The 12,546-nt window shown below is 39.3% G+C and overlaps 1 protein-coding gene across 2 annotated transcripts in view; it reads right to left on the bottom strand.

Moving 5' to 3' along the window:
• Positions 1–12,221, bottom strand: part of PTPDC1 (protein tyrosine phosphatase domain containing 1) — a 44,339-nt gene extending 32,118 nt beyond the window's left edge. For both annotated transcript variants that reach the window (XM_005307163.4, XM_042849600.2), the window contains exons 1-2: positions 12,097–12,221; positions 11,053–11,133 (exon numbers count right to left, since the gene is read on the bottom strand). The gene's annotated coding sequence lies outside the window, so the exon portion shown is untranslated. The remainder of the gene's footprint in view (positions 1–11,052; positions 11,134–12,096) is intronic.
• Between the last annotated feature and the right edge of the window lie 325 nt (positions 12,222–12,546).

The raw sequence follows: 12,546 nt of genomic DNA, 5'->3' as shown, positions 1-12,546 counted from the left end.
GGTAATCTGGGAGGAGCCAATAACAATCAATTTTCCCCCCTAAGACTACATATGCAATACCTAAGGGACTATGCAAATAATCATCCCATAAACTGCTTTCTGTGTCTGGTTTAAATTTTAAAGGGATTGAGGCAAACAGGCTACATTAAACCTGATATTTTAATAACAGAATCCTTTTCCTCTTCCTTTCGTTCATCTCGCTCCCATTACTGTCCAGCAAAACCTGTTTGTCATTTCTGGTAGGTATTTATAAGATGTGCTTGTTAACCACTGAAGCACACAAAGCTGGCAATGTAGAGATAATTTCAGATGAAGTTACATTAAACGAGGACTCTGTAATAAATCCATTTTGAAACACAATGAATAATGTCATGCTCAAATCTCTGGTATCTCATCTGTTCTTTTAATATTTTCTTTCTTATTTTAACATAGGAGCCTAGCATATAACTAATGTAGGTATAGCTACTGTAAGTTAACGGGATCAAACATTATATGTCTACAACAAAATGAAAAAACAAGTGCTTCTGGAGACAGCATACCTAATTAAAGCAGGAAGAGCCTAACTATATGGATTTTTTGGGGGTGAGTGAATCAGCAAACAACTAGCAAATATACAGTATGGGAAATATTTTGCTGTATTTTACAAAGTTCATTTCAACCATTGAACATTAGTTGACAATACAAAAGGTTTCCACTGATTCTTGCAGCTCTTATTAAAAAGCTGGCAATGCAAGTAACAGTTGTTGAAAGTTCACCATAACATGACACCCCTTTCTGCCCCCATCCCCTTTACTTAAAAACACAGTAGCCTATATTCACACAAGCTTCTTGGAGATAGGGAGATCTGCTTTATTTACGCAAGCAAAGTGATCCGGATACAACTGTTCTAAGGGTTAAGCCTACAACCCAATTAAGCTTGGAAAATATTGTGTCAGCTAAGGACCTGTCTTCATTTGGTCAGAGGAGACACTGAGTTGGTAACAGAGCTAAATTGTTAGATCTGTTTTTAGAAACATTCTTCTGATCAGATTTAACTGTTTATGATGGCTAACATCCGTGGAATTAGTAAAATTCAGAGATGAAAAAATTCAGCTGCTCCTTTATGCAAAGATTTATATAAGGAGAGCGATAGGGCCAAACTTTAAATTGCAGATGCTATTTTTCACAGATGCTATTTTTGCAAACACAAGAACTGATGTGTACACAAACGGAATTTGCATTCAAGTTGTATTTTTTCATGGCTAATTACAATATCCAATTTGTACAAATCCAAGCACAATTGTGCAAAAAGCCTAGCCATGGAAATAAAAATTTGGTCATGGAAAGTTTCATCCACAATTTAGAGGCCCTATTGAGGTCCCTTAAAAAATATGGCCCATTGTTATTCACAAGTTTGCTTTTTCTTCTTTAGATTTTCTAGTTAAATATTATTTTCTTAAAAAAATGACATGGTAAAAATATTACTGTTTACAAAAATGATGATTGGTTTGATAATATAGTCTTTGGAGAAAGTGAAGTAAGGAAAAGATTACATGACCATTAAAACCACCCTCTGTGAAAAGTAAGTTTGGGGCACTCCATTATGTTATTAAACCAAACAACTTTGACTCACAAATGTTTCATTTGTTAATTACAGAGGGAGAAAAGAAATCAATTAAATCCACTGTTTCCACCCCTCAGGGATTTTGTGTCTCATGAAGAAACTATAATCTCGTATGTCCAGTCAATTTTTTTAGTTTAGAAATATCAATGGCAAATATTCATTGTCCAAGTAAGCAATAGATATTTACCGGGGGAGGGAGGGGAAGTTATTTTAATTGTATTTTTTAAACCTCTTGGCTATGTCATTGCAATTCCTTTCCCTTTTGTAGCTGAAAAATATTAAATGAAATGATCCATAACTCAAAAATAAATGTGAATGTTTTTAACCATATGGCAAATTGCACTTTCGATATTGTACCTAAAATTTCTGCAGACCAAAGAAGACTGAAGTATATTAATAGACTATGAGGGATGCCCTAATAATTGCCCTAGTCATACTTATAATTTATTTATAACTGACAGATTCTGGAGGACATATAATTTCATTCTGTTCCCTTGTAATGTTCCCTGTAATTAACATGCATATTAAAATACATTTTTAGGACTGAAGGTGCTATATACAGTAGTGACAAATCAGATGATAGAATAAATTGCTGAGAGGCAAAATCATAAGGCCTTTAACTAAGGAAGTTATTAGTGCTCATTTTCATGTTTTCTACATTCTATAATACAGTTAAAGAGTAAACCCTAATTCCATTAAAAAACTATTTGAAGAGGCTCATTATTTCGAACTTTAAGGTCAGAAACTTGGTAAGTTAACTGAGATGCCATATATATAATAAATAATAAAAATAGTATTAACTATTTGAATGGCAAAATTGTATTTATGGCTCTTTCAAATGTGTGCTTAATTCTAGCTACAAAACAGTTTCTAAAAATTAAAAGTTATAGATAGTTAATATACAAGAACCAAATTCTTTTGTTGTTTAGAAACCTGACCAGATCAGATATTCACACTTCAAAAATAATCGCTTTAGAAAGTATTAATAACATGTCCCCTTGCTTTTTTAGTATGTCACTTTGGGATTCATTTTCTAGAAATACTGAGCACCTCCAGTTCCCATTGACTTCAGGTGGAACTGTGGGAGCTCAGCAAATCTGAAAAATCAGTCTCTATGGGTCCTATCCTGCAAACACTTAACCATGTAAGAAACTTCATTTACTTGAGCGGTCCCTTAGAAGTCAATGAAGCTATTTAGGTAAGTAAAATTATTCATGTACTTAAGTGTTTGCAAGATGGGGCCCCTAGCTGTAACTAACAAGACTGTCACTACTTTATGGATCCAAATTTGCCAGGTTCTGAGCACCCTCAGTCACCCCTTCGACTTTACTGGGACTTGAACATGCTCAGCAGGATCAGGCTTGAAAACGGTAAAAACTGAAGACACAGGCACAAGTAAAATTCTCTAGAGTAACACTACCACCTCTTGTTTTAACTACACATGGTTCACCGTTGTTAGAGAAGTGGCTCCACACATGACTGAGACCTGCTAGTATAGTATGTATGTCAGATATTTCAAATCTCAGCACCCACAACCTTGGTAAATAAATGACATATCTTTATGGAGTGTTTTGTGGGGGGGAAAAGGATGGAAGTTAAGCTGATTTCTTTAGTTGAATACAGAAGAAACAGAGTAAATAGTCTGAGATTTTTTTTAATTGATTTAAGGCAAAGAAAGGTAATTTCTAAACATTTAGATGAGCTTCTTAGCGAGAACTGATGCATTTTGGAAACTTTGAAATTTTAGTATTTGAATGACAGCTAATGAGCACTTCAATAATTAATTTTCCTAATGATAACATAACTTAATACTGGCTACCTGTTGATTTCCAGGTACAGTTCAAGACTTGGTGGTCTGGAGCCCAGTTGAGAGCTTGCCTTTTTGCTCTATCCACTTGCAAAAGTTATGACCTGCTGGATTGCTCTAGCATTTCCTAGATTTGTATTCCTCAGTAGGTCATTCTCAGTTGAAGAACCATTTGCCCTAGTAACCTGCCAGAGTTTAGCTAGCTCCGTGGTTCAATGTCACGCCTAGTTGTTCAAACCAATTATTACTTCATTTCTATTTTCATTACGGCTAGGAGGTTTTGAGCCAGCTGAGGAGTTATTTTTTGGGTTAACCATATTGTTTGCTGTTTTCAAAGAATTAATGCACAGCCACAGGCAAATGAATTAATACTGTTGAAGCCTTTAGAACTCAGCAGTTACTATTTAAACAAAAACAAATAAAAAAAGAATCCTAAGCACTTTGGAAAATTCTACCGAACTATCCCAATCATGCAGCCACATTAACAAGCATTTTAGGTAAGTAGAACAGGACCTGGTCACTAGATGTTTGGCAACTAGTGTGACTAGAACTGTCTACGCTGTCTTAGGGCTGCATTACAGGAGGCTTAACATTCACCTGTCCATGACCCCCAGACAACTAATTTATCTGCTTAGGCCAATGGAAAACTGCAAGTTTAAAAATTCTGACTACAGTTAACACCACAGTTAACACACTTCCATAATGCAGTAAAGCAGGGAAAATCAAAGCTTCAAACTATCCTGAAAATGCAAATATGTACTAAGATAAGGAGAACTGAACAAATGTGAATGTCTGATTTATTTTAAATGTCTGGTTGTCTCCATTATATCCTTGGCATGTCTAAGATATGTATCCCCCACAGTTTCTAAGTGTCACTCTGATCTAATAATATAACTAATTGAAAATAAATCTATTTTTGGTGCCATACTGTGGCACTTACAGGATCTTTCAAGTTATCTTGTGTTAAAGCATAAAATATGACACACTGCACTGGAACTGCACTGCATTTAATATTATGTTCTCACATTGTACCTTTAATTAAGAATGTCAAAATGCTTTATAAGAGGGAGAAAGTCAAACAGAGAGGATAAAGGGACACTGGGAACTTAAAAATCATGCATTATAAACACACATGTTATCTATTACTAACAACACTAAAGATCCAATCTACTTATCACTTTAGATTTGAGATTTTCAAAGCTAATATTAATTTTAATGGGACTTGTGTGTCTAAATCTCCAAGTCAGCTTTGGAAATTTAATCTATGCTCTTCATTTACATTTTGCTTCTCTCTGTTTGGGCAATGAAAAGCAATGAAGCCAGTTTTGCTTTCAGGTTCCTAATGTTGAGATGTTTAGACTCAACTTGTTTATAAACAAGTGTTTTTATTATAATTTCAAATATTGGGGAAACATTTGTATTTGTTTTAGGATTTATAAAAGCTTGTTTACAACTTCTAATTTTGGATCCAGTTTATGTTGGCACAGCAAGTCAGGGGCAGAGTCAGGACTCAGGAAAGGGAACCCAGCTTGGACTCTCAGTCCTGTACTCTAACAAACACACACACTACACAATAAAATGCAGTTCTAAGCTAAAAACATGCGTTAGGTGCCTAGTGTGGCCTAAGACCAAAGGCCATGCCAACCACACCGTCTGAAATGTATTATTCCACTCAGAAATTGCATGTATTCTTAGTGATAAAGGATAAATGTATCATCTGAAACAATAGAAAACTTGAAACTGTATTTGTATCAAGTGCAATCTTTTTTTAAAGATTCTCCCTGTCCCTCTACAGACAGTCCTATCTTCCCATATTCCCTCCTCTGGTTTCTCCTTTCCTTCACTATTAATTAAAGCTGTCACCAAAGGGAATGTTGTAAATATAATGGGATGGTGTAGCACAATAGTGAGAGGATTTAAATTCAAAGGATTTCTAAAGATGTAGAGTTGTACTGAGTGACTACATAATGAGTATACAAATGGTTTAAACTTGTGATTGGTAAGGGTGACTAAATGACTCTTGTAAGAGGAACACATTCTAGGAAATCTGTTCTTAGCTATGAGGACTGAACCATAAGGAAAGTCGCAACTAAAACCTCCCCATTTAATCAAAAATTCAGTCTCTACTAGGTCCTGGGGTGGGGATGGGAGGAAGAGATACCTCCCTCCTCCAGCTGCTCCATTGCAGTTCCACACTCTTCCCTCAACCCTGCACCACAGTCACCTTGCCCTAGAACTGAGTACAGTGCAAGATGAGTCCCATTTTGGGTATGTCTACGCTCTGCTTTTTTCAGCAGAGTATAGTCTACATATCTGCGTAGCCCCCCAGGACAGGTATGAACAGCAGTGTTGAATCTGAAGCAAAGCTCAGGTGAGTAAAGACACTGCGAAAGGGTGTGGGTATATACGTGAGTATATGCTCTACATGGCTCTTTACTCGCCCAAGCTTTTTTAGCCATAAAAAAGGCTCTTTACTCACCATACTGCTGTTTTAACACTGAAGTGTCCAACTGCTGGAGCCCTTCCCTGCCGGAGGGAAAGACTCCAGCAGCAGGGAAAGGCTGTGGCAGTGGAGAAGCAGGCTCTGGCAGGCTCAGCCTTTCCCCACTGCATCCCCTCTGCCCGAGTCTTTCACTTACATGTAGCTACACAATGCTGTGTGGATGCAGCTTGCTTTTCACTGCAGCATGTAGCTACATGTACACTGTTGCTAATGACGTGTAGTGTAGACATAGCATTTGAAAGCCAGGAACTTCCACCTTCTAATCCCTGCACTGACATTAACTGACTCTGTGGCCCTGGGCAAATCAGTTGACCTCTCTGCCTCAATTTCCCCCATCCATAAAAGGGGATAATACCATTTAAGTGACAGGAATACTTTAAGATTAATTACAGCACTGGCTTCCTAGGTCTCTGTTTGGCAACTTGAAATTTCTAAAACATTTAGCAATTAACTGTCCCTCACTTAGATCACAATTCTGCCATCTGACACTTACGTAATCAACTCAGAGAGCAAGTAGAAATTTCAATACAATAGCTACTGTCTTAGCAGCAGCAGCAACAGACATTCAATGCGATAGTACAAATATTATAATCGTTCGAATCTTCTTGAAATAAAATTCAGAGATTTTTCCAATAAAAAGTTCCAACATTTTCATTTGATGTTGTTTAGAAGAGATATGTTTTATATGTGGTTCAAGATATATTATGAAAAAATGGAAGAAATCAAACTCAGTGAAAATGTCTCAATTGTGAAAAATGCATTGCTTTTATTCTATTTACAATTATACTTATTTCAACACTGTAATAAATGGGCTCTGTTCCTCTATAACAATCCATAATCTTGTCCTGAATGTCTCAGTTCTCAGACTCATAGCAAGTTAACTTATTAGGCAGAAAAGCTGGTCAGCCTGCAAAAGCCTTTTATTTTTATTTTTTCAATAAGCATGTGTTGTGTGGGCTGCCTCTCAGTATCTTTGTATCTGATTTATGTGAGGCTAATCCCTAGAACATACTTTCAGCCTGAGGTATCTCAACAGCATAGTGGTGGATTAGAACTGTGACTAGGGACTCAAGTTAATATTAAGAAATTCTTATGAAATGAAGAATTCTCAAGTTTATGGATAGCCAAAAAAGGATTCATGATAGGTAAAAGATTAGGAACCGCCATTATAGAGCCTCAACTGGACTGAAAGTACCATCACAAAGACCTGGATTGGAGATTTGCTGATGAGTAACGGCTGGAGGAGGTGGGACTCAAACATCTGTAAGTAATGGAGAACTGAAAGGCTTTCTTATTTCTGTATCTAGAATTTTAGTTTTAAGATTGTATCTGCTAAACCGTTTTGGATATATCCCTCGGGACCTAAATTAAAGCTGTCTTCTTGAGCTGCCCTATTAGTCAAAGCACTTTATGCTGTGGGCTCTGACACACTGCTCTTGACCCCGTCTCACCCTCATGCCATGATTTGCAAGAGAAGCCTCTGAAGACAGCCTTACAGCTATCTTCTACAATGCCTGCACCAGGGGAAGCCTCCCCCCATCCTCCAATCAGATACAAGGCTTTTAGAGCCCCATTATGCCACTCCAGCCATTTGTACCTGGCCAGAAAGAGTTTAATGACCTGATCCTTTGTTTGAATGTATGAGAATGATACTTGCAAAGTATTAAGAGGACACAACGTGATTTGGTCCCCCTTCAAGACATACTACGCTAATGAGGAACAGGAAAAATATTAAGGGAATTTCTGTCCTTGAAGCAGGTTTTTTTTTTCCCCCTTAAGACTGAGTACTGCAAAAGGTATAAAAACCAGGAAAGAAATCTTCCAAACATTCATTAGCATACTTAGAGATATTAAACAATTAAAAAGATATAAATGCAGTGCAGCTTATCTTCAACTTTTAATTGATTTGCTTCTTCCTTAGATCACGCATAATGTAATTTGTTTTTTCTTAGTGAGTCACAATTCCTTGTGTAGGAGTTCCTATAGTCTGCAGTGTCACCTACTATGAAAGCAAACCTAAACATAATACATACATAAAGAAATAAATAGATTGACACACACTATACATTGTATAAGTCCAAGGACTGTCTTCCTCTGTTTGGAAAGTGACTAATACATGGTGGGTGTATGGACTCACAGACTTGTATAAATTTATACAATAGGGGGAAATCCTTTTCTGTGGTACACATTGCATATTTCTACTACCTGTTCTTCTTCAGATCTCCTATATGAAATGAGTGCAGAATATACAATAGAGATCTACAATTTGGCTCCACAATCAGGATTTTTGCCAATGGCAAAGTAATTGATCTCAAACACAGGGTGGTGTTTGGCCATACTTTTAGAAGCAAAGGACTTGAAATCACTAAATTTTTGGTAAAGTAAGAGAGAAACAGCCTGTATCTTTGTAATTCTGTGGCCACTCTACTTGAAACAAAGAAACGTTATTACTTTTACTGAATGGAGAACCCATGTATTATGCTATAAATCAAGAAAGCTCCAAAGTGTATGTTTCAGGTTACGTTCTCATTCAGTTGGCAATAACACTGCAGTTTTATGACCTGGTTATGGCATGAGATGTTTTAAGGTATATCTCTGGAGTCCTATCTACCAAAGTTAATTTGCACAGAGTTTAGTTGCCCAATTAACTTTCCATTGATTTTATATGTTAATTGTCTAGTAAAACCCCCTTCCTTCCTTCCATTTTTAAAAAAAAACATAAATGTGTATCATATGTGGCCTCCAATGTACACTTGGTCTCAATCCAGCTTGAGAAGTGACATCCTGGGAATACAATTTATCTTACAAATTTAAACTCTCATGAGTTTACAAATCTCAATGTTATTAGCAAACCTATTCTGCAATTGCATGAATTTTAATATTCTGATTTACAAAATGCCATAAACATCACAATTTTTTTTAATGTTACGTGGATGGTTTAAAGAAGTGTGATTATAGTCCTAAGCAGTTAAATCAACTGAGCACTCTGCATTTCTCATCCCACTTTCTGGACCTACTTACTGATGTCTATCACCAGCTGAGTTATCTCTCTCTTAACAGATGTTAGCAGTTCAGCATACTATATATAGCTTAGAGGACAAACAAGCCTGTGAACCAATAACTTGAAGGCTTAGCATCCAGTTTTTAGCTGGCACAAAGTAAACAAGTTCAACTACATTTTCTTGCCTCACTGTATTATTATAGCTTAAAATGTGTTATACAGAAATATTTTTAGATCTGTAAAGACTCAAACTGCTGATTTTAGAATTCTGGGCTAATATTAAAAACTTGAAAATGTATTCACTATCAAAAAAGTTAAACAGTTTCAGGTATTACACATGCCCCTAAATTCCCCTGCCAATTTTTGTGGTTTTACAATTACAGTTTCCAATCTTTACAGTACTTCTCACTTCTTTTTCTGTAGGAAAAAACACAGAAAATTGACTAGAAGCATAACTGTGCAGTTGAATGCACACACTGAAAAAAATCTTTTATCTTTTAGTTGCAATAGCATGAGGTGTTACTTGTATCAATTGTCAGTAAAACATTTTCAGACAGGAGTGACATTTGAATTGAAAGTGTCTTTTTAAAAGAAAATCATTTTGCTTTTTCCACTGTTCATGGCATTATAATAATCTTCAGCAATGTTCTTCATCCATAAACCCCCAGAATATATTCCCAGCTGAAAAATGATCCTGCACACTATTCACACTATGCAAAAAAGTCTTTAATTTCTATACATCATCCCACTAAACTTCACCTTTCCAACACCCAAAGAATTTATTCTACTGTAAAACTTTACAGCTTCCAGTCATGATCAATCCTTCATTGTTTGTAGCCGTCACCATATTTTGCTATTATATAAAGTCACCAATACAGTATAATAAACCAGTTTCACAATTGTTAGACATTGCACTAAAACAGATGGAAGAAATATTATCCAAGTGGTTTTATGCTGCCAACCAAGAAATCCAATTATAGGAAAGGACCAACTAGTTAATTATATCTTAAATTGACAGTGCCTGACCCTGAAGACTCAAGTATTATCCCTCTCATTTACTTTTCTCATGCTGTCTAACACATGGAGCCTCCATATATGTCTTGATGCAAAAACTTGATGGAGAAAATTACTTCAAAATAAAGAGCAACTGCAGACACTTAGCTTACTTCACATGTATTACTTTGGGATTAATTACTCCACAGACTTGGTGCCCAATTTCACTGACTGAGGTGCAGGCCTCCTGAAAACAGATGGTTCCTTCTAAGAAATAATAATCAAGGGAGCTGTTCAAAAGAAAAACAATTAACTCTACATCATAAACATGCAAGCTAATCACTCTGTTATTTATTTGTTCATCCAATAAACAAAGTGTTAAGATCAGCCTATTGGCAAAAACAGAAACAGAGTCTAACAACTAGGTATAAAAAATTACTATCAGGACTGAGGTAAAATGAAAAGAAAAATGTGTTGGCATATTCTTCATCTCAAATTCAACTGAGGAAGGGACTAAAGGTTGTTTCTCTAAAAAGAGTTGGGTAAAATAAGTATTGGTTAACTCTAGGAACTAACTGCCAAGAGAAGGAATGTAAATGTCAGAGTTTGAAGAGGACAGCCTGTTTCAATTTAAAGTACAGATATAGACTGAAAAGTAATCATATAAAAGTGGTGCCTTCTTATCCAAGAGATCTGCTCAGGGTGTGTCTAATTCACTACAGCATTGTGTGTGCTAACTTGAATGACAAACGTTGGTGTTCCTGTTAAACCCCACAGAGCCAGCCAGTACTCTATGGCCCTTGGGAGAATAAGCTGGATCCTACTATGATTTTTGCTTCATCAACAAAATTGTCAGCCACTTTCAGAAAGGTCAGCTGAAAAATGGTTATTCCTGGTAATGAGTTGCCAGCCACAAAGTACAGTTTGTTTTTAGAAGCCCAGGTGGAATTAACAGTGCCAGAAGTCAAAATTAATCTTTTAACATAGCCATTGAGTACATTAGCTCTTGATGTCACTGAGATAAGCATGGAGCTGCACAACGGCACATCTAAAGTCACTTTCCTGGGTGTAAATGCTCTTTAATGCTTTTTGCTGGTGCTGAATACCCTTCACCAACCAAAATGCTCTTGAACCCATCTCCTTACCTCAACTATGAAGAGCAAAGCCCAGCAGCTTCCCTAGGAAGTGGAATATCAAGCACATTCTTCTTGCTGATCTCTGCCTTCCTGAGCACAGAACAATAACAAAACCTCGAATTACACTTATACACACACAGGCACAGATTTAGGATGTTTAAAACAAGACTGTCCAAAGGAGTCAAAGTTTAATTAGATGGGCCCTAACAGATCTTTTTCATCTGTCACTTCTGTGAATCCTTAAATCTAGAAATGGAAAAAAAAATCTATTATATTGCTTTCTAATACCAGACTTTCCCCAGCTTGGCCCAATAAAGCAACTGGTCAATGACTGGCTAATTTATCAGGCTCCATCTGTGTGAGTGTGTCTGCATGAGTGTGCCCACAAGTCCAGGCGCTCATATACTGTCCCTACGCAGGCAAGTGCATATGTGTGTGCACCTGTGCGCGTGTTCGATTCCAAACCCCACAAACTCTGTCACAGCAGGCTGGGGGGCTGATGACTAGCTGGGTGAATCCTTCCCACTGCCTGTCTGAAGAGAGAGACACCCGCCGGGAGGCGGATGTACAGGGAATGATTTGACAAGTCAGGCTTGGGGTAAGTACCCTGCCTGCCAGGCTGGGCTCCTAGCACCAGGGGAAGGGAAGGGAGATGGCTTGGCCCTGGCTTTTTATCACCAAATGCTTTGGATGCCCACAGCACCCCTGTGTACACGCCTCTCTGCCCACACAGGCTGGGGCTTCCCTGGGCATAAGGGCAGCCTGGGGCAGAGGGTGGGTAGCTGGTTCTGCCGCCTGAGCGCTGGCTCGGGGCTGGGAGCAGCCACAAGATGCTGCCCCCCGCTGCCGGGGAGCTGGACCCACAAGCCGGGGGGGGGGGGGGGAGAAGGGCGGGGCCGGGGCCCAGGAGGCTCAGCTGGGGGGAGGAGCTGGCGCTAGACCTGGGATGAGGGGAGCCGCGGGGGGCGGGGTTGGGGAGGGGCTGGGCCAACTGGGGGGGATGGGTCCCGATGGCGGCCGACGGGGAGGGGGCGGCGAGGGCAACAGACCCACCTTGCTGCCGCTCCCGCTGCTCTGCTCCGAGGCGGGCGCGGGCCGCCCAGCTTGGGGCTGGGTAGGGGGCGCGGCCCCGCCTTCGGGTCGTGTGGGGGTGGGCCGCTAGCCGGCCGGAGGCGGGGAATGCGCATGCGCCGACCAGGGACACCTGCGTATGGGACTAGTGAGATACCGCGGGGCAGGGCTGGGGGTGATGGGGCGGTGCTGTACCGTGGGGGGCAGGACTGGGGGAGGGGAAGTGGTGGAGCATGGGGGGCAGGCAGGGCTGGGGGTGATGGGGTGGTGCTGTACCGTGGGGGGCAGGACTGGGGGAGGGGAAGTGATGGAGCATGGGGGGCAGGCAGGACTGGGGTGAAGGGGCGGAAGCGGTGGTGGAGCATGGGGGCAGGCAGGACTGGGGTGAAGGGAGGAAGCAGTGGTGGAGCATGGTGGGCAGACAGGACTGGG

The sequence above is a fragment of the Chrysemys picta genome, chromosome 7 (genome assembly GCF_011386835.1).
Source record: "Chrysemys picta bellii isolate R12L10 chromosome 7, ASM1138683v2, whole genome shotgun sequence".
NCBI lineage: Eukaryota > Metazoa > Chordata > Testudines > Emydidae > Chrysemys > Chrysemys picta.
This window is presented reverse-complemented; position numbering and strand designations above follow the sequence as displayed.